Source organism: Ptychodera flava, chromosome 15 (assembly GCF_041260155.1).
Source record: "Ptychodera flava strain L36383 chromosome 15, AS_Pfla_20210202, whole genome shotgun sequence".
NCBI lineage: Eukaryota > Metazoa > Hemichordata > Enteropneusta > Ptychoderidae > Ptychodera > Ptychodera flava.
Window position 1 is genome coordinate 24166031 of NC_091942.1, and position 27219 is coordinate 24193249.

General features: G+C 40.0%; 1 protein-coding gene across 1 annotated transcript in view; it reads left to right on the forward strand.

The window, feature by feature from the left end:
• The first annotated feature begins 10215 nt into the window (after positions 1-10215).
• LOC139151611 (beta-1,3-galactosyl-O-glycosyl-glycoprotein beta-1,6-N-acetylglucosaminyltransferase-like) overlaps positions 10216-27219 on the forward strand; it is a 60342-nt gene continuing 43338 nt past the window's right edge. Inside the window, exon 1 of the mRNA XM_070724525.1 lies at positions 10216-10773. The gene's annotated coding sequence lies outside the window, so the exon portion shown is untranslated. The remainder of the gene's footprint in view (positions 10774-27219) is intronic.

Consider the following 27219-nt stretch of genomic DNA (forward strand, 5'->3'; position numbering starts at 1 on the left):
TAACAATGGGTTTGGGACGGGGCAGGAAACCAGACGGAGGGATGGACCATTTGATAACAATGGGTTTTGATGGGGCAGGAAACCAGACGGAGGGATGGACCATTTGATAACAATGTGTTTGGACGGTGCAGGAAACCAGACGGAGGGATGGACCATTTGATAACAATGGGTTTGGGACGGGGCAGGAAACCAGACGGAGGGATGGACCATTTGATAACAATGGGTTTGGGATGGGGCAGGAAACCAGACGAAGGGATGGACCATTTGATAACAATGGGTTTGGGATGGGGCAGGAAACCAGACGAAGGGATGGACCATTTGATAACAATGGGTTTGGGATGGGGCAGGAAACCAGACGAAGGGATGGACCATTTGATAACAATGGGTTTGGGATGGGGCAGGAAACCAGACGAAGGGATGGACCATTTGATAACAATGGGTTTGGGATGGGGCAGGAAACCAGACGAAGGGATGGACCATTTGATAACAATGGGTTTGGGATGGGGCAGGAAACCAGACGAAGGGATGGACCATTTGATAACAATGGGTTTTTGATGGGGCAGGAAACCAGACAGAGGGATGGACCATTTGATGACAATGGATTTGGAATAGGGCAGGAAACCAGACAGAGGGATGGACCATTTGATAACAATGGTTTTGGGACGGGGCAGGAAACCAGACAGAGGGATGGACCATTTGATAGACAATGGGTTTGGGACGGGGCAGGAAACCAGACAGAGGGATGGACCATTTGATAACAATGGGTTTGGGACGGGGCAGGAAACCAGACAGAGGGATGGACCATTTGATAACAATGGGTTTGGGACGGGGCAGGAAACCAGACAGAGGGATTGACCATTGATAACAATGGGTTTGGGACGGGGCAGGAAACCAGACAGAGGGATGGACCATTTGATAACAATGGGATGGGGCAGGAAACCAGACGAAGGGATGGACCATTTGATAACAATGGGTTTGGGATGGGGCAGGAAACCAGACTAAGGGATGGACCATTTGATAACAATGGGTTTGGGATGGGGCAGGAAACCAGACTAAGGGATGGACCATTTGGAGGCCTTGAAGATAAACTCTGGAACATTATTTTTTTTTCTCCCTGCTACACCAAGAATTATTGTTTTTGATTGTGTGAATTCTAGCATCTATTTTTTTTTCACTTCTCGCAGAGGAATCGTTTTTTTAGTGTGTGCATACCATGCTGAACTAAAGATGTTGTCAATGGGGTGCCAGGAGGAACGCCGAAAATAAAAAGTAAAGATTAAAGTAACTCCATACAATTTTTACTTTTAATCTTTTCTGCCATCCTTGGCCGGATTTTTTAAAGGCAATCTATTTGCCGCTTTTTTTTCAAAGGCAACCTCTCACAATCTATTTTTTCCCAAAATCTTCCAAGGCCGCCCTCTAGATAATACGGAGCTGATGAAAACCAAAGCCTTGCTATCTGCTGCTATGTAGAATTCGGATTACAAAGATAATGTAACTTTGAATACTCCAAAAATTTAAATTTAGGAAACGTCATGCAATAATCAGAGAATTTAGACTCAGACCATCATGAAAATGGCTGCCATACAAAATTGCTGAATAGCCAGGAAACTTTGATGTTGTCTGGTTTTGGAGTGAATTGTTGATTTCAAGAAGTCAGGTCTAGGTTTCTAGGTCTTGGCTTTTTCCATTGTCATTATTTGTAATATTTTATGCAAAAGTTACGCCCATCACTTTCTGGTCAATGATATTCGCATTTGGCGAAACAAAGGAAAGACAAGTTGATGTACTTTTGACAAAGCTGAATATTTTCATAGATAATTAGAATGCGTCTCCGGGACAGATACTCGGCGTCTCAGATATTTCACAAATCTCTTTTCAGGTCTGCGGGGGCCTTCATTTTGAAAATTTGGAGTAAAGTTTTCTCAGTCTTAGTTTTGTGAAAATCAAAACTCTAATTTTCCCCATGGAGCTACACAGAGACGATGGCCATTTTGAATTTCAAAAATCGGTAAAAGTTATCGTAATTTTTTGCTCTAATACCAAAATATTTACGACGACCCCTGATTATCGTTCGTGATTTGTTTACGAGAAAGTTTGAAAGTTTGGGCAAATTTTAAAGTTCCAGTCTTCAACTTCGATGCACATACTATAACATGAAATGATATAGGTGTCATTGGACCATAGTTTTTACTCATGATGCTATGGCCTTGTCACAAATACTGGGCATTTTGAGTGAAGGCTGCTGCACCCCGGGGCTTCACCTCCTGGGGAAAACATGATCTGTGTATTCTTTTTCACCTATCAATAAATGGGAAACGGACAACCTTTCATTGTCACTTTACAGAGAAATTGTATTCTCTTGCTCAGTAGACTATGAAAACAGTTAGAAGAATTAATTTGTTTTCGGACGTTTGCCCGAGGGGTAAAATCATATTACTGGAAGAGCTGGTTAAAGAGTTTCTGCACTTCAAGGGATACAGTCGTTGGAACTGCGCTCAAAGTTCGTATGGGAACCTCACGACCAATGTAAACACTCTATCCAAGGTAAGATGGTGATTGATGAAAGTTAAAACATGTCTGTCATATTCTACTTCGTATAACTTACATTTTGCAGCTATGATCATGAGATGCAACTAGATATCGTGCACGAAATACAAGAAAGTCGCACAGGCGCAGTTCCGACGATGGTTTCCCTTTAACAAACGGCAGATTAGATTGAGCTTTTTCAATAGAGCCAGGGAGCACTTTCCCTGGTGGGAGAGAGGAAATTTAAGGGCAGTTGCGAAAAGCTCCCATTTTTACCATAAATTTTTACCTTCTTCAAAATATATTAAAATCTTTCCTTGTAAAACGCCTTCCGTTTCAATCTGTAAATTCTTGAAATCATCTACCTTGCTTCGACTGCAATATTTTCATAGACCTAAAAATCGGTGACATCCTCCTGTCACTCACCTGTACCCCGACTCTGAGTGGTTTCTATGCCTGAAGGGTGAAGTGGAAAGAAAATCTTATCACACAACTCTCTTTAAAAATTTAAAAGCCTAGAGGGCGTACCTTAATGATTTATTGTTGTAATGAGAATACAGGGCAACGGAGACTGCGGCGAGGGACTTATAGAGGGTGAAAGACCCGCCGTCCACGGATGATGAATTAGAACGCACGATTACTCTGTTCATTTTCTTTAAATAAACATGTATTCTGAGAAAGTTCAATGATTTGTTTGGTTTTAATTTTCCGTCCCATTCGATAGAGATTAAACCATTCGCATGCATTAGATGGGGAATAAACCACGTACCATCTAAAAATGTATTAAGTTTTGCTCTAGATGGATAGGCTGTCTTATCTGCAGTGCAGATGTTCCCAAAAGTTGAGCCGCGTCTAAGATTGCAAAGTCTCCCTATTTGATGCATTGGTTACTCGGAGATTTGAAGAAAATCCCTCTGTCAAATGTCAGGGATAAAACGTTTGCTTACAAAGCAGATGCAGATGGAGAACCAAGTCTGAGATCGAACTGAAGACATGAACAGCTGTGACTTTGTATAGTCAACCCCGAAGAGATGAAATACACAATGTTTACTAATGAGTAACCACGAGGCGGTTATAAATTCTCTCGATCATACCCGCAGTGAGTATTCTAAGCTCCTTATTCAAGGGAATATAAAATTTTACGAGAGACCGGACGAGGGAGTCCATATTAAAATTCAATCACTGACTTCATGATCTGTTTATATGAAGTTGATTATACTGATGCGCGCCGTGGCTTGTCTGTGGTCTAAGCCTGATAGATCACATCTTATCGTCGTTGGACTGCATATTTAATTGACAGGCTTTCTCAAACCGATGATTCAATATTGCATGGTTTTAGCGTCGATCCTGGTGAAGCGACCGTGATATTACTGGAAGCCGATGAGACCGGTGTGACGCAGGCGTATATTCTGCCTGTATACACATAGTAAGTATAGGTGATTCCATTTCGAAAGAGTGAAGGAAAAATAAGTTTACGGTAGAATGCTTCTGAGGGATTTTTGGACTCTATACTTCGAAATTTTGCAATTCTTTTTGCGGTCTACAGGTTGTGAGAACTCATCTTGAAACTTGTACAGAAAATGAAATTTTGAACGTTTGTTCTTGTGGATATTGAAAATCTTTTCCTCCATTGCATCTTTACAGGCTATTTTCCGTTATCTTAATTTCACTGCACTTGTACTTGCACAAGCAATGCACCATTACTAAAATTTGGATGTTATCAAAAATATACGTAAGTCTTCATGTAGAGATTTTAACATTACAACATGTCCAGTAAAATTAATGCAAATTTAACGGGATAAACATGTTTTTTGATATTCATTCATTCGCAAAAACTGTTCTGACGTTTTGCTTTTCTTTGTTTGTATTTTTGTTTTGTTTTAGGAATTTATTTTGCAATATCATATTCTTTGTTGTGTGATCAATGAGGGAGCTGTTGAAATTAAAATAATATGAGAATTTGAATTGCTGCCTTGATAAGAGCTTATAATAAGCTTATAATTTCTACTAAAAAAGATAATTTAGAGACAATGAAAGAAAAATAATCACTGATATAGAGAAAGAGCATGAACACTGCGACAAGTGGACTGGACTGTAACAGAGAATGGCGGCCATTTTGAATTTTAAATGTAAATTTGAGATTCTTGTATTTGCGCGGTACGAAGACGTATTTCATATTTTTGATGATGAAAAAGAATGCTTTAAGGACAACTTGAGCAAAGTATGAACAAAAATTAAACTTCAATTCATGAAGTGCAAACTACAGTACGATAATGTCAGGGGAATGTCTCCCAAATTCCTAAAGGACAGTCCCTGCAATTAAATAATCTTGTCTCGTCTTTGTGAAGTGGCTTGCATCGTCCATTACACCTTGTGATCCCTGAAGCATGCCCATGCATGGAGGCCATACACATTCATCACGTCGGCGCACTCAGTGAAGATATTTAAGATGCACCGCCATTTGTTCAATTGAATTTGATCCTGCATGCGAAAGAACATTTCGCCAAACTGAGAATAATTCAATATCCTCCGCAGGGCATTCTTTTCACAATGTTGTTCTTGTCTCATGGAGGCTCCTCATCTCAAACGCTTTGACTTCCCTCTGGCTAGTGTTTCAAGCACGAATCTTTATCAGGTTACCTTAGCAACTGTTTCTCCTGTTCATCCAGTTAGCTCGAATTAGGATCCGATATTTTAAAAGTAATCCAAATGGCAAACATAGTTTGGCGATCGCAAATTGATGAAAAATACTGTCATGATGAGATTGAAATGAAAGTCATTAAGGGTATTTGCGTCTTCATTAAAACACGCAATTATGTTTGACATGTATTTTGTTGCTAGTTAATTCGCAGCGTCGTGGGAATTTCCCGCACACTGCACCCAAATTAGTTTCTCTGTCGGGCGAAATACGCTCAACTACTCAAAAGTCGTGACCTTTTAAACTGGCCACTTCTCAATACAATAACACAGATTTGCGCTGAACGACAATCGGCCGCATATGAAAAATAGACGAGTGTGGTATATCAGAACGCATTACAAATTCTGAAGGTTTCTATGAGTGGCCTCGTCATTTTTTTCACAATTTGATGACTCGATGAGAAGATATGGGCATGAGATACGGGATGTGCAATTTGCTCACGCAGGCGTTGGTTAAAGTGACAATATGCAACTTGTTTTCGCTTAGCAAACGATCAGAGCATGACATCGCGTACTTCCTCTACCTCCCCGAGAAGGCAACATTTTCACAGTTCAACATTTTTCACAAGGGGATGGTTAAAATAGACATCCTCAGCATATTTTACCGTCTTTCGATCTACGTCAGTAAACCGAGCGGCTAAAAGGCTAACCAAACTTGAATCAGAAAAAGGACACAAATGTAATGACCCCTGCTTCAAAGTTAAAGAACGGTTTTTAGAACAGTTTGGTAATCCTTTCACACTGGTGTTTCTAAAATTTCATTGATGTGTTTTTTAGAGTATTTTTATTCTGTTTGTAACAAGCAGTTTCCTTTGTTAGAGGTAGAATGCGCCTCCGGGACAGATATCCTGACTCTCAAATATTTACAATTCTTTTCCGATTTATCACTTGTGAGGGTTCATTTAAAGTTATTGGAGCTCTAAACTTTTCGCCATCTTATCTTTGTGAAAATCTAAAATTGATTTTTTTCTCCGTAGAGTTAACAAACCAATGGCGGCAATTTTAGTTTAAAATATCGGTAGATTTAAGGTATTGACTTTGTTTCCATGCATGGTGCCAAACTTTGCGCGGTGGTGCCCGTTTTTTATGTACTTGATTTTTGACGAGAATGTCTGAAAGATCTCTTGAGAAAAGTTTGAGCAAACGCTCAAGTCTTCGAGGAGCACATTATCTCAATAAAAAATATTAGGAAATGCTTTGTGTTTAACACTTCAACACAGACTGAGTGTGTGTAATGTCAAACATCGTTTTTTTTTCACAAGTGAATTTAGTCTGGATTGGGATTCATTCGCAAGCAATAGACATAGTCCCACGTGTCGTCCTCAACGCGTTGTGTTTGCGATTCTAACACAGTAATTTAATGTATTTCAACATACTATTGGGAGTAGAATCCGAGAATGCACTTGTTTATGAACAAAATGTGATGAAAATGCGACCAAAACTTACTATTATTCCTTTTTTTAATGCTCTAAACTACACTTCATTTAACTAATCGCATGACGTTTTACCCGAAATAAAAACCGCCTTCAAATGAACATCTTAATTAAATATGGGCAACACAGTCAGGGGGCAGTATAACAAGTACACCTACTGTATGTCCTATTTTGGGTCTTGGTCTGTAATTTCATCAGGAAAAATATAAACTTGCAGACTATACGGACAGCCTACTGGCACTTCTTTGCTTTCAACAAAACGGAATGTCTGTCGGTCAGATCAACTCTACGGAAAGTTTCAATACTTTACTGATGAACCGCCATCGTGTTTCAATGCATGACACTTGTATAATATTCCACAAAGGAGAATTTTTGCGTAGACACAGAACTACAGTACGGAACACAAGGCGGAGGGATCAACAAATAAGTTAAAGAGATCAGAAATCTGTACCATCAGTTTCTCGCGCACGCATATTAACTTTCCACCGACATGCATCTAGTAGTTTGAAAAATTCTGATATCATCGCTTAATCTGTTCATATTAACCTTTTCACCTCCATTTCCCTTTCTAGAGGTCCAACTTTAACGTAAATAGCAATGAGATTGGTTCAAACCACGGTGGTGAAAGACTTAACGTAGCGTGCACCCCGGGAATAGATATTCGGACACTCAAACTTTTACAATTCTTTTCTGATCTACCTCTTTTTGGGGCTCATTTTGAAGCTCTTGGCGAAAGAAACAAACCCACCGTCTTAGTTTTTGTAAATAGAATATTTTATTTTCCTCTCTAGAGTTGATACAGGGATGGTGACCATTTTGAATTTCAAAATAATATCAGTAAATGTTAGGTAATTTGTTTCTCTAGTACCATACTTTACCCGGCAACCCTCAACTTTTATTCTTTATTTGGAAAGGAAATGGTTTATTGAAAGTTTCATTGTCTAAAGTTTGAGCAAAAACCTTTGAAATACGCTGTGGGGGAATTACAACTTCACCAATATCGCGGCAGGAGATGAAGTCTCCCAATTATTTATAAGTAGATCGCGAACAGTCATTTAAAAACATTCCAGGCTTGTTGCTTGTCAGGCGAATACCAATTATAGTTGCACCTGCGCTCGAATGAAGTGTGCAATTCAGAGAGTTGTGATAGACCGACTGGTCAAACTGCGCATGCATGGCGCGTCTGAAAATTAGTATCGATTGTATTTGTCGCTGAGGGCGCCTGGGGAGATCACTTCATTGCTGTGACGCACGAAGTGTGAACTTGCCCGGTGGGGGTACCACGGAAAGGATAGAAATTGATTTACAATCAATGTCGTGTACTTCCCATGCAAGTAATATGGCAAGGGAAATTGGACAAAAATCATGCGATGTATTTCTGAACGGTTTTCTTACAAGAAAAAAACCAACCCAACCATATGCGGCAGATTGCAGATCGCAGGCATTTTCGAACACCCCATGGTTGCTCGTCAAAAACATATTTTATATGACACTTTTTGTTTTGAAATTCAGTATCCAAGGTTGTAGTGATATGTTTTTAAATAACAAAGTATTCTTCTATTCGGAATGTCACAGATGGGTGTGATTTTGTGCCTCACAAACTTGAACGTGACTCAGTCAGCATTCAGTAGGGCATCCTTCCACAATTCCTAGAGGCAACATGGCATTGTTGGCCTCGGTAAGCAAAATCGCGGTGAATTTGGCAGTTCTAGTTGGTTTACTGTGCGCTTGACCGTTGCGTCGTAGATATTCTCAAATAAACGCGGAGCATTACTGCTTGGGTTATCGATCTCCCATCTTACAAATGACGTCACATGGCATTCTCAGTTCCCAAACGCCTGGCGAAGCTGCAGCTGTTGCCGACGTTATCTGATACAACATGAAAGGGTTGCAGGATGCCGGTTAAACATCACACGTTTTTAAGGAATCCTAGACTATGCAATAACCGGATCGGACGATCAGTCGTAGTTATGTTCGTTTGACGAAAAAAAATCGATTGACTAAATATTATGAGAAGCAAAAAAAAAATAAAATAGGCGACTAAATAACTATTATGAAAAAACGAAAATGGAACAAAGAAAAACAAAATGAACTTAGTGAATTTGAATCCACTAAGCGCAATAAATTACCTTCTGCCTAGTCTTATTCTTTACTTTGTGCTTTCCCTGTTTTATCATCATCGTCACCACCACCACCACCACCACCACCACCATCACCACCACCACCATCATCATCATCATCATCATCATCATCATCATCATCATCATCATCATCAACTCATCATCATCGTCACCACCACCACCACCACCATCACCATCACCACCACCACCACCACTACCATCATCATCATCATCATCATCATCATCATCATCATCATCATCATCATCATCATCATCATCATCATCATCATCATCATCATCATCATCATCATCATCATCATCATCATCATCACCACCACCACCACTACCATCATCATCATCATCATCATCATCATCATCATCATCATCATCATCATCATCATCATCATCACCACCACCACCACCATCATCATCATCACCACCACCACCACCACCACCATCATCATCATCATCAACATCACCACCCAGGGCATCACCATCATCGACTTATCACGTCATCATAAACATCATTGTGGTCGTCCTGAGCTGTCACCTTTTCCTTTCCTTTAATGGTTATCGCAATTTGAAGGATAAACAACATCATTAACGGGACAACGAAAGATCTTTTGGTCAAGTTTTGATCCATATAGGCCAATATACATTTATATATTTCTAATTCATATGCTTAGAAAGCGGTTCATTTAGGCCTACAAATTTTGTCGTGTAATTTCCTCGAATATTAATTAATAATTTTGCCATAGATAAACTAAAAAATTGATTAAGCTCATGCAGATGTGATAAATCTTGATTTTTTTTACTGGAGCCTGAACAACAGATAACGTTAACCGTAATATATTATTCATATCGCATGGAGCGCCACCAACGATGCGACGCGACGGTTGCGTTGACGACAGAGAGCAGCTTATTCGACGGTCGACCGATTTTAATATGCGAAAATAAAATTAATTTTTTTCAGGACGGTGCAATAAAAGGGGGCAAACAGTTTAAGGTCTTCGGAAAGCGCGTATGTTAAAATAGATGCACCGTGCCGACTCGGCAAAGATTCCGAGAAGCTGTTTATTCACGGTGGAATAAAATAAAATGTAGTAGTGTTGGATCGCTGCTCATTCGGTTTTAACGGTTGGCAGAGAGAGAGAGAGAGAGAGAGAGAGAGAGAGAGAGAGAGAGAGAGAGAGAGAGAGAGAGAGAGAGAGCACGATTTTGCCAGATGTAACTTATATCCCACGAACACCAAAACGAGTTTTGCTGTATGATCACCGTTGAAGAAAATATAAAAGGGAAATGAAGTCGGTCTGATTTCATTTGTATAGTTCGTCAAGCGTTTATTTTTGCGTGACAAGAGAAGCAGACCTATGTACGTCACTGTTATTCTGTTATCGTCCTCGAAGGAAATTGCGTACTCGACTCGGTTCTTCGGCGCTCCACGTCACAAATCAGCACAGCAGACACTGAGTCGCCGTTCGGTGTACGACCTCGACGGAATTCCACCTCCCGACGTTGCTGTTAAATTGGTTTGTCAGCGCATCTGGCGCAACAGCGGCTTTCCCGCACCCGTCATTATTCTGTACGTTTGTAAGCCTGTGAAATGACTGAGATAAGGCCGTTTCCATGGTCGCTACGTCTTCATGATCAGTCACCTGAGTTCCCGCCATCACGTGTGCAGTACATGCTGTGACAGACGGGTACACTCTACACAAGCCGTGAGGACAGCCACACCAACCTTGTCAATAACAAACGGCCAAATTCGATGGTTGTACGGAGTATACTATCAGCGGAAGGTGAAGTCTGAAGTGGCAGTAATCGTCGCTTACTGGAAATGAGAAGCGGAGGACTCTAGTATGTGTAACGCCGAGTACTCCACAACCTCTAGACGAATTTAAAGTGTATTTCCTATTTTAAGCTGAGTTGGCGGGTTTTCGGATGGATGACTGCCTATTGTTGTTGGAAATGCCGTCAAGATTTGTAAAGATAGAACGGTGAGTTTTTGATTATAAGACTAACTGTACTACATCATGTTTTGAGTGTGTACGATCAAGGCCGTTGTAAATGTCATCCTCATCCTCCGTGTGTCCCTCTGTGACGGTCCGTAACAGAAAATCAAAACCATTCTCCGATTCTCCCACAACATTATCCGCGTAATAAAGGTCTCTGATACATGATGACTTTCACTTACACTTACAAGGTCGTCCTGTCCTCTTGTTAATATGAGAAAAAAAGTCGGTTGGCCGTTTTAAGGTACGTACGTACGTACGTACTTATGAATGTATGTATGCATGTATGTATGTATGTAATGTAGATATAGATTCATTATATCATGTATAATCTTCAGCTCTTTCGCTATATATACACACACATCACGCATAAGCTTATATATTATTATTATATATACTGTACATATATATATATATATATATATATATATATATATATATATATATATATATATATATATATATATTCTTTATCTTTGATGCTTATCACCAAACGGAGTCTTCGCTCGTCAGTTGCCAATTACCATGGTAATATCCATGGCAATGTGACGTTAATTAGCTCGTATGTATGTGGCATGCGGCAATGGATGTATAGAGATGAGGTTAAAGGGTGCCAGTTCAACCTGGGACGAGCCTAAATGGTGTACCGATAGCCAAGGTTACGAACAGTCAGTGACGCTTTGCCAGTCGTATTTATTATACGCTATTACCTCTGTTCAGTGGGCATAAATGGAAATTAAACACGATAGAAAGTTGATGCTGATAATTATTCACCCCTTCAATAGCAAGTGCAGCGCAAACCATTTCCTGCCAGAGTGCAAAAGTGTGGATTGGATTATTGACATTGCGCTATACCGCTTACTGGAAGTTAGTCCCAGCTGGCGCGCGGAGCCGAAAGACGAGCAGCAACAGCCGACGTGAATTGTGCGCGTTCAAAATTTATCTGACCTCTTTCATGACACCGACAGCTACATCAGTAACGCACGACATTTTTGAGTTTTTGTGGTCGTTGGGACATAATATTATACTTGCCAAAGTATGACAAATTGCCCGCGTATTGTATAATTGCATAATGCATCATCGACGGGTAAAATTAATTTGCGCCCGACCTTAGTACCCTTTCCCGCCGCAACATTAATCATCATATACTCACAACGAGTGTGTTGATAAGGTGAATATTGCGTGCTTAAACATGTTTGAAATGTAGGTGTGCAAAGGAAAGGAAGTGTCATTTTAATCGATCGCAAAAAACCCCCAAGATTTTCAAAACAGGTACTGAACTTTATGGCTATTGTCCCATTGAATGGACAAAGTCGCTAAGTCTCTTTTTTGTTTGTTTTGTTTTGTTTTGTTTTGTTTTGTTTTGTTTTGTTTTGTTTTGTTTTGTTTTGTTTCTTTGTTTTTTTCTATGTCATGAAATAAACTTACCTCTACGCAATGTAACCACAAACTTATGACGACGAATGAGTGCCGTAGAGAGCCTATTATAGGTACCAACCGTATGGAAGAGGCGGGCCGGATGCCCGGGACGGGATCCTTTTTTACAGATCTGCTCTCAGGAGAGGGTCACATTTGCCAATTTAGCCTTGTACATTTGCTTATTTTATGATGAGCAGGTAGGGTAGTCGACTTTGAAAATGCGGCATCAGTATTAATCAATGTCAATTTCAATTGTGTGAATTCCAAATGTTTCGCACACACACACAAAGCACACAGCGAATAAACAGTCTGCCTGTAGTCTGAATATCTAGCATCTTATCGATCAAGGTCATACACGTATTCAAACTTGTAAATTAGGAGCACGGGGAGGTGCATGTTTTATAAAATGAAAAAAGGGGAGTCACGTTTTATGAAGAGGAATTAGATTGGGGCGCATATCACATGATGGATCATCCCCGATTTCCACGTCCCCCGGTCCATCCCTTCACAATATCTAAAAGCTCTCCTATAGTCATTGGCATATGTATTTCAGCTACACCGAAATTTATCTTACTATTACTGGCTTTCTATCCGCATTCAGCGTTTCGCAGCTCTGACTTGTTGAACAGCTTTATATACATGCTGCAAGATTCACGGTAATGTATTAGACTTATTGAATAAAATAAAGTTCCAAAAAGGCTGTTTTTGTTCTGTTGCATAGTCTTTGGTTAGCAAAGTCTTTCGTTAGCTCACCTTCATTTCATCATACCCATGGCTCGCGTCGCGCAGAGAGAGAGAGAGAGAGAGAGAGAGAGAGAGAGAGAGAGAGAGAGAGAGAGAGAGAGAGAGAGAGAGAGAGAGATTCATATGTCGACATTACTTCCCTTGTTCTGCAGCTAGTATCTGGCTTAACTAGATGGAATTCTACGATAAATACACCAACTTATTTGTGAAACATTCCTTACTGTATTTGGAATCGCTTGCAAGCACGTAAGATGTAATACCCCAATCAGAGGCAATAGATACAGCCAGTGCCTGGGATTATCCTTCCATATTGCTTTGCCTTATTACCGTCGTTTAGTGATTAATCCGTGATGGCCATTACAAACTGAAAACATGTTTCGGTAATCTTATCGTTTACTAAATCTCCTGGAAATGGCCTAATTCAAAGACGGCCCATTTGCCCAAACGTTTCGCAGTATATCTAGATGGAGTCAACGTCACACTGACCGCAACGCTGGTATATGACGTTATTTCTTTCACGTTGGAGGCAGATGACAACATTTGACGTGATGTGTACGCATAATCCACAGAGCCATCGGGGCTGGGGCTGGCAAAGCCGTATAGAATGCTCTACTGCGTGATATACCGCCAGAATCTTGCTCAATGAGGGAAATACACTCGGTATTGAAAGCATGACTGAAAAAGAAAACTAATTTGATGGTACATGCCAAGAAATCCCCCTTCCTCCTGAAAAAGTATGGCTCGTTGCCAACTGCATCACCCCCACGACCGATAAGGTACGTCGGAGATTAATGAAAGTTGAAATATGTTTGTTAACAATGAATATCGTAAAATGTAAATGTTGCAGCTATGTTGACTCGATGCATTAAGTTATCATACATGGAATACATTGTTTGTAAACAAGAAAGTCGCATACGCGCAGTACTTACGACTGCCTCCCTTTAAATATTTGCACTGGAAAATTCTATACAGGCTTGAAGCTGGGCGAAAATCAGTTATCAGTGTGTTCATTGTGAAGTAGTACAGTGATTGTCATGGGAGCTTCCTCTCTGGCATCGTCTTACCTAGGTTAATAAACAGTCTTACTGCAGTGTAGACTCTTAATCACCAATACAGACCTCTGAAGGATAGACGTAGATCATTTTTGTACACCTGCACTCTCGTAAACTATTAATCTAAACTGCTCCATGTCTTGAGTCCCTGTGTCACTTGGCTCATGGTGCTCTGCAAAACACGCCTTTCCTGCCAATGTGGAAAGTGCTGCTTTTTGAATTTTTTGGTTTCTATTGACATTATCTTGTTGCAGGTGTACTTCATGATCGTTGATTTCTGTAGAGGTCTTATTATACTGGAATTAGAGCATATAGCTTTACGTCCTGAATCTTTGCTCATCATTATTTTCATGAATGCGTCCTGTTCTTGTCAAGGTGACCAGTGCTGCTGGGTGGCTGACGAACACCAGCTACTCTCTTCTCTGATATTGCAATCAAGAAGCGTTTATCTTGACGAAACAGCTGCTCAAAAGTTTCGGTGATACAAATTCACGCATTCATATCGGCCACGACCGGCGCATCGCCCGACGAGAAACGGAGAAACCGATCGCTTTTGGATAGCAACACTGTTAGATATAGGGACAGTCTCCGAACGTAATATCAATATCGTACACAGACAAGTGTATCACTAAACGACCGTTCAATTTGGGTAAAATTATTCCATTTCTCTCCGAAAATGCACACTATAGCTGTTTTAAGTGATCGATCGCTTTGATAGACAATATGGAAGGCCGCGAAATGTCCGGGGTATCATTTACCGGCTTCCCAAGTGAAAATATTATGTTTCGCTCTGAGCTTTTGCATAGAGCACATTTTGTCCTCATTGAAGACATCCATCACCCTGATTTATGTACGAGCATATAGAGAGTGGACTTTGTGGATTTGAGTGATAAATTGGATCTGATCTCTTTATGACTATTAGTTTCCAGGCATTTCGGAGATCATTATGACAACGTAGATATAACTGAGTTGTAAATCTCAAGGGTCGTAAGAGGATTTAGTTTAGACTTATCACGCAGTGAAATTATTTGAACTTTGCAAATGTTAAGCGCTACTCTGTACTCAGAGAAGTCACCATTCACCTTACATAGATAGATAGATAGATAGATAGATAGATAGATAGATAGATAGATAGATAGATAGATAGATAGATACATACATACATACATACATACATACATACATACATACATACATACATACATACATACATACATACATACATACATTATGATAGATATTATACAGATATTAGAGCTTTCTTCAATATAAATATTATATATCGTCAAGTGAATTGGTGTTGCTTATTTTATTGATAAAATGTAAGCTTAATGATAATTTCGTATGAAAACATCGATTCAGTGAAATCATTTTCCCTTGTTGAACAAGATTTCGGTTTGTCTCGCTCATCACATCTCAGAGAAAGCGTTCAATCGATCCGAAGATGGGTGATTCCAAATCGTGCTGGGAGAACGAAACGAGAGATCGAACGTAAGCGAAATCTACCGCGGATTTCCTCCCCACGTGCAGACCTATCGCTTGTAGGCTTGATCATATGGATCACCGCATCGCTTCCTTTGCTGCAGCGATTTTTCTTAGAATCCGCGGCATTGTTCTGAAGAGCTCGCATTGCCGGAATCACTATCGGTGTTTTCCCTCGGGTGACTTCGATAAAGAGCGCACAATTACGGATATTTTCCACGAGCACGTTCAGGTGGTGTTGCTATGGCAACCATTCATGGTGGTAAAATCTCGAAGTTCAAATGTTAAATAATAAAAACACCCGTCCGGAAAACAAGCATAGGTAAAAGCTGCAATATGTAAGGACACATATCGCGTTAATATGAAACGCAAAATTGACCGCACAAATGTGTGTTGTCATTAACGTTGAAAAAATGGCTTTCATTAGCACAGACAAAGCAGTGAGGCGATATCGTTTATGGTGCAAAATGATAGAAACTTCAATTATTCCAGGAAACGGCTTTCGAGAAAAATCCATCGCGAGCGAATATACACGTGATTTTGATTTATTTAGTCTCTTTGCAAAAATTGTCAATGGTATATTCTCCTTCCCAATTGAGTTGTACAGATTGAACCTTTACTTAGAAGATAAATGTAATTTAGAGCCGACAGGTGTGAGGTTTAAATTTATAGAGTAAATCTGTTCCATGTGAAAGGTAAACGATCTTTCACCTATACAGAACATTAGGAAGGATCCGTAAGGCTTGGAAACGTATTGAATGCGAGTCTTTCGTATTTATGGTGTCTGTTTAAGTACAGGAACAAGCCTCTCGAGTCATTTTCAGCACTCAAAAGAGGAACGAAAACCACCTTTGCATGACCCCCGTGAAAAAAAGACTTAACCGGCAGGCATTTCCGTTTGTGCAAGCCACCGCCTTCACTGAACACCGTGTTTGTGCAAGCCAGGCTCACTGAATTTTGCGTTACTTTTCACGATTACTTTCAAGGAAAGTTTGCATTTGCTGTTTTTTCGCTGCCCATGTTAAGTTTGACCAAACGTGAATTTTCCTGTCGTAGATGGCGTAGAAGTCCTGCCCAATGACCCAGTATGCCTCTTCGTCTAGGTGATGACGCCTGTCAAAAAACGCTATGATAAAAGATTATGTAGAATTCAAAACCAGATGAGGGGGGGGGGAGGTTTCAAATCCGAAAACTTTGCCCTCACTTTAGTAAACACAGCAAAGGTTTTTGGATAGGTTGATGGCGAAGACAATAAATAAATACATAAGAAATAAAAAAAGGAAGAATGCCAGGACTGGACGAAAATTAGTTGCGTCTCTCTCTATGCCTTTGGTTATGAAAGACTATATTGGGAAGAGCGTGAACCACATGTCGGTATTGTACTGTGTTGGTACAGACTCGGCATCAAACAAACCGGCGCCTCTCAGCATGTTGGAGCCACTGACCGTGCAACTAATCGTCCGTTTGCAGTTGAAATGCAGCGCGGCAATTCACTCTAATTTCCGTTTTAATTTCGTCAGAGTTAAATTGGTGTATTAAACCCTGCCGGCAGTTGTGCCTTTTTTTCGATCGGCGGGAACCCGTGTTGCCACGAACTTTAAAAGGCAAAGATGTGTGTTTGCGTGGGTTCTATCATAATTTCCTTGTTGAAAGACGCCCCTGACGGTTTCTATGGAAACGGGTTAAGCATCTGAAGTAAACATAGGTATTCAACATTATATTCATGCTATCACTCATCCACTGTGTATACATCGTTTCGACACTCACCCTCCTCACACCCCCTCTCAAATTATAAACTAGTAGCCTCTTTACGACAATGGCCGGACGCGCTGATATTTCATTTTTGCTCGGCATCATGGATTGAAATAGGCCGTACCGTGAGAATATCTCTCTTCTCTAAACCTAAATCCACGATGAATAAACAGGCTTGAATGAATGCTCTATACTGTACAAGCAACACCTTAATTTCACTCCCGAAATAAAACAGGACCCCCATGATAGGAAATAGAAACGAGAGGAACTCCAAGATAATGGGCGTACCTTCGGTAGCAGTACTAGAAATCGTTACAAAACTCCACCTACTTCAGAAAGTACATCCAGGGCAGCTGAAGAAACAGATCGTGAGCGTTCGCAAACGACTTCTTATATCGGGCGGGCATTATTCATCCGTGAGGGTGGACGGGGATACGGCGAGTTGGAAAGGGACGCTGGGAACCGAGTTTCCAGGTCGGGGGAAAGGCATAAAACGGGAGAAAGGCAGAAAAGGTATAAAACATGACCAGATTGCGAGCTGAAGAGGGGAAAACGCCAATATGGTAGCGGGAGGCAGTTGCAAACTGCTTTCACTTTCTTATCTTAATGTTTTGTTCAAAGTACCGAGTGGAATGCATCTTTACGTGTGACAGTACCTCTTGTTACCATATCTAGAATTCGACCTTCTTACGGCCCCTTGTATATCAACAACCTATTCGTTATCTGTCTCTCTACAATTGTGTAAAACACAAAGAAAATTATGTCAAGTGTTTGCGGATTTGCCCAGAGAGAGAGAGAGAGAGAGAGAGAGAGAGAGAGAGAGAGAGAGAGAGAGAGAGAGAGAGAGAGAGAGAGAGAGAGAGAGGGGGGGGAGATCTAGAACGAGCGCGCGAGCGCAGGTACCATGATACTACCATCGGTGCTGAAAACAACAAAAACTTGTAGATCATCGTCCCCACATCTTCAAACCACTCAGAGCTGGTCGATTAATATTATTCAAAAGAAGCACGGTGAACATATAATTATATCGATATTGCATGATATATAATGACTATTTGTATGTTTACACGTCAATCATTGTGTTATCAAATGATATCAATTAGGGAGAAACGCAAATTAATACCACAAAGGTACGAAACCAAAAGAAAAATTAAAGATGTTCAGCATTTTACGATATTAAAAAACAAAAATGTTAAGATTAAAAACCAAAAAGATTATTGCGTCCATTCATTCTCTGTCCTTGGAGCGGATACGGCGTACCAATCTTATACAGCAAAGTGATGCAAAATGTTGGATTTTTGTCAAGAATTATGGCGGCAGTAATATCCATCGGCAGTGTTTTTATGAGTAAAATTCTATTACCCACGCAGTGTTTTCATTGTGGAAATCGCCACGTTTTTAATCAGTTTTGTTTTTATTTGGTCTGTTGTCAAGGCTATGTGACGCTCCTTCGTTCGATATCTTTGGTGTGGTATAATGCCTTCTCAGTCTGCAGATTAGAAAATCGGTGGTACGTTACCGTCGATCAGTTAAACCAGGTTATTCATTTAAAATGGCGCTATTGTTTATTATTTAAGCTTAGGTGATTTCGTCTTCAGAATAACCGCCGTTTTTCTTCTTTGGTAAAACGGAAAGTCTCTCAACTACACTGAAACTTGAGAAACAAGTACATTATGCCAAGGGGTAGCACTTTAGCGACCATTCGAAACATACAAAGACAAACTTAATTAGGTGCATGTACATAATCATTTTTCCATATTAAATTTCTACTTTAATCAAAAGCTTATTTCCTAATTCAATTCTGGCGACCTGGGATATTTCATGTGCTGTTGGTAGGGCCGTGAGCTGTGGGGCGAGGGGCAGTTTATCAACTCTGAATTTAGATGTCGATTCGGCGACCCGCAGACGCGCGACCCGCAGACGCGAAATTAATGCCCAGGTATGATAAACGAATATGAGATATACAACATTTTTGATACATACCCGCCTGAAGCAAGTGCTCATCTGAAACCTCACTATCTCTGTGTAGTGTTCCAAACGGAACAGTACAGAATTGGTAATTGCTTCCTTGTCTCGCCTAATAATTTGTGACACTGTTTACTGAAGAGAAAATTAATTGCTCGACTGAACAAACCATATCAGCTGATGTGGTTAAAATTGTTAATATTTAATCTGATCATGTTAATAGTTTATGAAATATTGATATCTATTGATTTGTAAATTTATTTATGATAATGAGTCATTTGAGTGCCTTCAATAGATAATTTAATATTTGTATGCATCGGTTCAGTGGTCACAATCCCCTTTGACACTAGATGAATTATCACGTGAGTGACTGGAAGGTGTGCTACCTTGCTCCTCACTGACGAAACATGGCCATCAATGCATACCTGTGGCAAGTGCTTCCCGCAGGCAGCGGAAACACTCCCTTATTATAACAGTGTCGTCAAAATGGGCAATCAACTCTTTCCGACTAACTCTGTTTCTCGACTCTGAGGAAGATCTAGAGCGAAATTCATACAATCCACAAGACTGATTGTAAGATTGCGACAAAATTTGATCAGTTAAAACACCTGATCAAAGAGGGATTATCCTATGATTGCATTTTGCCGCTGATAAATTTTGGTAAACCGGTTTCGTTTCATCTTACAGATGAGATAATTTCCTTTATGCATTTGATGAAAATGGCTTCGGAATAATAGTGTCTTATCATGCTTCAAACGACGCACGTCATAAAGAAACACGATAGCGCGGCTTAGTTGAAGAAGCTCGATCAGTAGAATATAAAATACCACGAGCTGCGTCTCTTTATGATTTATTGATATGAACATGTCTTTCAATTTTTCTCATACGTTCTTTGAATTCTGCCCACTACACCATTGTAAACGTTCTCCAACCTTACAACAACACGCATTTATCGTGAAGGAATGGGTGAGTACATGAATTAGTTTCCTCTTCGTTTAAAATTTTCCGCCATTTGGTAAAATTGGTCACACTACAACGAGAACATTCATTCATTGCAATGTGTGCCAACGGATGACAAAATGTAGCTTGGCGATTCCAATGCGTTTATTACATGCCTTGATGTGAGTACAAATCAGTGCATTGATTTGAATATGAACATCCGGGAAGTTAGTAGGCCAGTGAACAATGTACTGACCGGTTTCCATGGTTACCCAGTCCAATGAAGACCTTCGACGTTTGGATGTCAAAGTATACTTTGACGCTTAACGCTAAATGTAAAATATCCATGCGCGCACTGCTATTTTGACTTTCGTTAAAATCTGTTTGATGTTGGTCGATAATGGGCAAAATTGTTTGAAAATGCCCTGCATGTAACTAAATTTAAGAGGCATGTAATAAAAAATATCATTACCTGAATACATGGGTTTATGTGCCCTCGCAGCAGGAGACAATTTGCCCTCCTGGAGTCAGGAAAATAGTCCCCTTCTCTCGGGCACATAAACCCATGTATTCAGACGATAATATATAATACATGCATCGAGTCCTTTTTGGTTTTATGGAGGCAGCTTCTTTTGAGTCGGCACCCATTCATGAGATATTTTTTTAAAACTTGCGTATGTACAGATCCTGTTCATGGTTGATAACACTTGTACACACATCCTTCGTTTACATTTACATGCTCTATTTTTAAGTTGCAAGTGAGACCATGAAAATAATGAAAAGAGTTGCAGTTGATAGTATAGCTGATATAAATGCCCGATATTCTAAATGCACGATTCTTTGATGTGCACTCATTTGTTTTTCATCCACAGTAGCTTTACCGAAGAAAATGTTTGGTTTCCGAAATTGTCTGTGGTCTAGGGTAACCCCCTCCCCCCTACGAATCTGTATTTGGTTGTTGACTTCTCTTTCTCCTCATCTACTCCTCAATGAGCTCGGTATGTCGAGAGGAACATTTTCAACACATGTGGTTGTAACTTCTAGTGCTATTCGCATCATTTAGGTTCGATAAGACACTGTTGGTTACTCATTTGGTGATAGGTTTGGGCAGAGAGAGAGAGAGAGAGAGAGAGAGAGAGAGAGAGAGAGAGAGAGAGAGAGAGAAATGGCACAAGACAACCACGTTTATTGTGTTGATGAGTGACCAAATCAACTCTGACCGTTATTAACACCACGTGCACAGGTCTAAATATGCATTATGATATGAATAATCATGAATATCTGAGAAAGACACACCTAATTAAAGTATGTTGAAATATGAGGTATTCGCATTGCAAGCAGAACGCGCAACGTGCAATGTTATTGCAAAAGATGAATGCTAGTGCGGACCAAAGGTCAACTGTCATTAATAACATTAAACATTACACGCATAAAGGTTTTGTTGACAGAATGAACACCGGGCGTTTCGAGGTATTGGGAGTAGAACAGGAAACTGTATTATACACAAGGAATAAAAATACTGGCAAATACACGTATAAGTATTGCAGCTATAATGGAAGACACATGTCAATTACACCCTCTCGTTGAGCGCTACGCTGCTGCTCATTTGATATCCATCGAATTGTCTATCTGCTCAGCTCCAGAACGTCAGTCTTTTGTGATAAGCCGTTATCATTCGATCTTGATAAGAGAAATCGAGAGAAACAATGACGCAAAGATCAGAGTCGCGCCTTGGGCACAGATATTCTATCAAGCTTTTACAATACAGTTTCCGTGTACAACCTGGGGAGGGGGCCCATTTTGAAGCTTATGGACATAATTAAGTTTTCATCGGCTTACGTATGTGAAAATCGACATTTATTTTTTTGCCCACAGAGTTAACACTAGGACGGCGGCCATTTTGAATTTCAAGAGCTTGTAAATGTCTGGTAATTTGTTTCTCTGGTGCCCTTATTTTCATTCTTTATTTCGTAAGGGAATGGTTTAAAGTTTCTGGTGGAAAGTTTGAGCAAAAGTTTAAGGATGTACGATCGGTAAAATTAAAAGTAATGTCATTTCTCTAAATTGTTAATTTTTGGATTCTCCTTTGTAGGTATTATCAAAATGTGTGATAAAATATAGGGGTCACCGCGCTCATTTGTGAGATACATGACCATGAATTTCGCCATTTTATGAGAAAAAATGCTGAGTCAGCATTTTTTCACCAATGCATTTTCTATGGACGAAATAATTAAATGCTGTTTATCTCAAAATATAGCGCCGTGACCATATTATTTTATTTGATCACTATTATTTATTTCTCTAGACTGAGCTTTGTGCAAATTTTCATGAAAATGACAATAGTAAAAATAGATTTTCCAGCAAATTTCAATCATTATGTAATCCTATGGTAAGTGACAAATTCCACGCGCGCGTACCGCTCGTACATCCTTAAGTCTTTCAATTTCGAAGAGGGTACTACCTTTTAAAGGGCCAGTGGCTGTAATTTTTTATGATTTTCTTTCACTAGTTTTGATTTGCATGTCAACAGCAAGTTCTTGTTCTACTACCAAAAGCAAGTTGAAACACCCAACATACAGCTTTTCAACGCAGCGTGTGTATTTGTAAAGTGCACTGTTAATGTTAACATTTGAATTGTAGTCAGGAGTACAATCCACTTACCAATAATAAAACTGCACTGTACATATGTAGAGGATGAGTTGACATGTTAAATACTGCGTATCTGAACATACTTGGGGGAGTAGGACAAGAAACGGAAGTTGAAATACAAAAAGTAATAACGAAAAAATCACCAAAAGTTACAGCTACTGACCCCTTAAAGTTTCTCGACATCGCTTCGATATTACGGTCTACGCGCGCGGCAATTCAGTTGTTGATTAGCCAATGTTAATGCAGACAAAAACTTTGTGTACAATAAAGCGAAATCAGAGTTGCTCAGAGTGACTTTGTGACAATACACGGTTGACTCGCAAGGGCTGAGATTTTAATTTTACAAAATTTGAAAGGTGGACAATTTTTATATCTGCCCATTGCTGACGAAATCTGCAAGCCTGCAAGTGGAAAGTTGTGGGTACTTGTAACATCGTTGTCAAAATGCTATCTTTAGGTCAGAATTTTAATAACCCCGTCAAGGTCTTGTCGTCCTCGCTTCATGGATGATCTTGATAGTATTTATTTATGCACTATCAGCGAGAACTCACAAGGGCCCGCGCTCCGACGACAATCGGCGGTGAATTAATCACTGTATTGGACTCAAGACAAGATATTGGTCAAAGGGATTTTGATGACATCTTGTGTCAACTAAATCGATCAATCATGGTTTCCAATGTCTCATAGGATTTTAACAGACTTGGATTTGATCATGACTTATTAAGGTATACTTAACTCCGATAGTAGAGAAGAGAGGCTGGAGTGTCTCTTAGTCTTAAAACTGAACCGAGTCAAAATGAGTAGGCAGCCATGTTCATTCTGAGGCCCTACACACGTAAAACGTTACAGATGCTAGGTAGATAATCCTATATCATTTCAAATCTGCAGGAAATGCGGAACCGATGTAAGATGACAACGCGCGCATGCTCTGAGAAAACTCAATTCCCAGGCGGCTGCGTGTGTGAGTGTACCGCTTAATTTTCCGCAACGAAGGATACTCGCTCGCATTCGCAGACAAAATTTGGGTTCAGCTGTGCTCGCCGAATTCATCCTTGCGCGAGGAAATGAAATTCCGTCTTGACGTAGTCAACTTCTCGTAGAGACACTTCGACATTTACTCTTTGCATATGTGCGTCGCACTCCATTGCTGCCACACTGCTGTCGTTTACATTTTTATGTATGAAAATGTTATCATCCTTGAAATTTTTAAGCTATCGTTTCTCATCTGGCTTTGTTTCAACATCTCTCTGACGTCACGAGATTGTACGATATTTAGGCGTTTTGAATGTTCGCTACTAATAGCGATTTGTTATCTGTTGTGTTGATTTTTGTACAAAGACAACGCTCATTAATATGCTATGCATAAAATGAATACATTTATATAAAAAAGTCGAGCATAAGACTTAGACGCAAGAGCTGCTAAGCTTTATGTTTAATTCATTTTGATCAGAAATGCCTATGTTATTCTTTCTGTAGGACCTATAACCTTTCATTACATTTTGTTCATTTTCTTAAACGTTTGAAAACCGCCTCTCCACGCAGTTCAACTTTTGCCGCCAACAGGTATTTGCCAAGGATTCTGGATTTTGTATTTCGGCCTCAAATTTAGTCAGCAGCCTGTCTCCTATCACCGTATCGAGGCACTAGTTCAGAGCTTTTCATAATAGACCCCTTTACGTATTTAGGACTCCCATGACAGAAATAAGCTGTAAAGATGGCTTACAGGCAAAATAGCAAATTATTGCGCCATATTCTGCAGCAGATAACTGTAGATTGGAACAGTTTTAATACCACGAACGAGTATTTTACGCAATGCGCTTTGAAAGGTCGGTTTGTGTGAACCCTGCTCACGCTAGTTATTATTGGACGATGGGTAAATTATTGATAGGATATGATGTACATGAACTATTCATCTTGCGTAGGGCTTTTATTTACTCTTGAATGAAAATTTCTCCTCGTCGATCAATGTAAAGGAAATTAAGACAAATCTACAATGCTTCAGTTTACATCTCTTAAGAATACCATCTCTCGCGTGATTAATGGTTCATGAAGGTTTGCATCAGCCAAGCTCTCAATGTCTGTCAATTTTTTTCACTACTGAAGGTGCGTTAGATTTCATGGTCATAGAGAAATTACAAATTATTTCGTGGATTTGCTATCATTTGTAACTTGTTCCGCCGCATTATTGTACTATGGCACGTCCCATCGCTTCTGTGAATATGCAAGCTAACGTTTTGTGCTACAGATATCTCTCTTCACTCCTAATGGTCATGTAAACAGTGTACGCTACCTTAAAGGGATACAGTCGTCGGAACTGCGCTTAAAGGTCGTATGCCGGGATCCATACGACCAATAATGTAAACACTATATCCAAGGTACAATGGTGATTGATGAAAGTTAAAACATGTCTGTCATAATCTACATCGTATAATTTAAATGTTGCAGCTATGATGAGGTACATCTAGATATCGTGCACGAAATACATTGTTTGTAAACAAAAAACTCGCACATGCGCAGATCCGACGACGATTTCCCTTTAAGGTCTCAATAGCTTGCACTGGGGGATGGCCGATGGTTTACCACAAAAAGATACAGCAAATTCCTCTAACATACTGTCGTGTTTTCTGAATTACAACAATGACAAAGGTTACGCCGCGCATGAAGCTTATTTCACATGATTAACGATTTGTCAGATCAAGTATGTAGGCAGCGTCCCCACATCTGGGGAATCACCAACAGGATAAAGGGGACAACAAATGGGATTAGGCAGCTGCAATACTGAAGCTTTGGAAAACGATTCATTTAAAAGTTGCAGTAGGGCGAGAGGAACGATACTTAATATCGTAAAACCGCGATGGGAAATGACGTGTCCTCCGTGTGAACCAGTTTTATTGCCCGATACATTATTTTCGTATTTTTTTCCTTCTCCACATACATTGCACACTCGTTAAAGTCACTAGTATTTTTCGTGTCTAAAATCAGCAGCGCATGATAACAGCCATTTTCACCAAATTACATACAGCACAGCACGTCTGTCAGGAAATACATGTCCTTTAAATGGACCATCACTACACAGTGATTCATCATCTTCTACCGCTATTGTACATGTAGCACAACGGTATTCAACATGGCGCCTGTGTGTCTTCGGAGTCGCGAGCAGCGGCACGCAATATTTGTCACCATTTGTCTCATCGTGTGGTAGTCGATCTGAAGGACAGGATTAATTGTAGGTACTTTATAAATGAAGTATGCGACGTTGTTGTCATGAGTTTGTACATACAAATAGATATTATGCCCTAATATTTTTCTTAGTTCAGCGGAGGAAAATACGAATGACGTAATGACCGTGTCACCACTCCTCTTCGACTCGTGCATGTTGACGCGGTCATTGCGTCACGTGTATTTTCCAAGCTGAGAAAAGAAAACTCTTAGGGAATAATATATAATATAATATACTTATCACATGCACAAGCCAAGAATTCGTTTTCCATAACGATTCGATTCCGGGTTTAAACTTTTGAACTACTTTAGGAATAATATCAATACGCTGTGGGCGGGTCAATCATTTCTAGTCGTCCGTCGCGTGACTGAGGAACCACGGCTTTCACGTTCGTGTATATAGACACGGTCCCTCCACAAACGGGGAGGGACCATGATATAGATCAAATGCCAGACGACCCCTCGGTCTGAGAGTACCTTCCGCAAAGTTATACACTATTCCAAAGATAGCATAGGCCGAGAAATTTACCTCAAAAAAGTTACGCTATTTTTCGGGAACAAAATGTAACGTCGCGCCTGACCCAGGTTACAAATGCTTACGGAACCATAGGCGAACTAGACACTAAAAATATGATATTATTCTCCTAATTATTAAAAATAATAATTCGTAATTATGAAACATTGATATCACTAAAACCGAGCTAGTATTTCATCCGTGTTGATCTTCTTTTCTGAGGAGCAGCACTTGATAAAAACGCTGTATGCGAATTGTGTATGACATAGGCGGCTGACCAGGGCGTCCATTGTACTATAGGAGTATTTAAAAGGGGAAGGTGGCCAGCTTATACAGCCAGTCTTCTCTACACGGCTTTGAAAACTGTCTATTTCACTCGCTACCATTTAAATCGCTTTATTTCCGCTGCATTACTGATGGTTGATAAGCTGGCCATGAAATCTACCTTGTTTGGCTCTTCTTAATTGTCGCCTCGTCTTAACAAACACAAGCACAAGGGACAACACCTTAAGAGAAGGACTTGACTTAAGAGAAGGGACAACATCTGGCATCTTTGTACCAGAAATAAACGGCGTTTTCATTGAAGACTATGAGCCTCTACACTGTTTCTGTGACCTGATGTCCCCTCGCGCCTCGCTAGCTATTTTCCGTAGGTAATACATGGTGAAGAATCCGGGTATACAAGCAAGCTCTAGT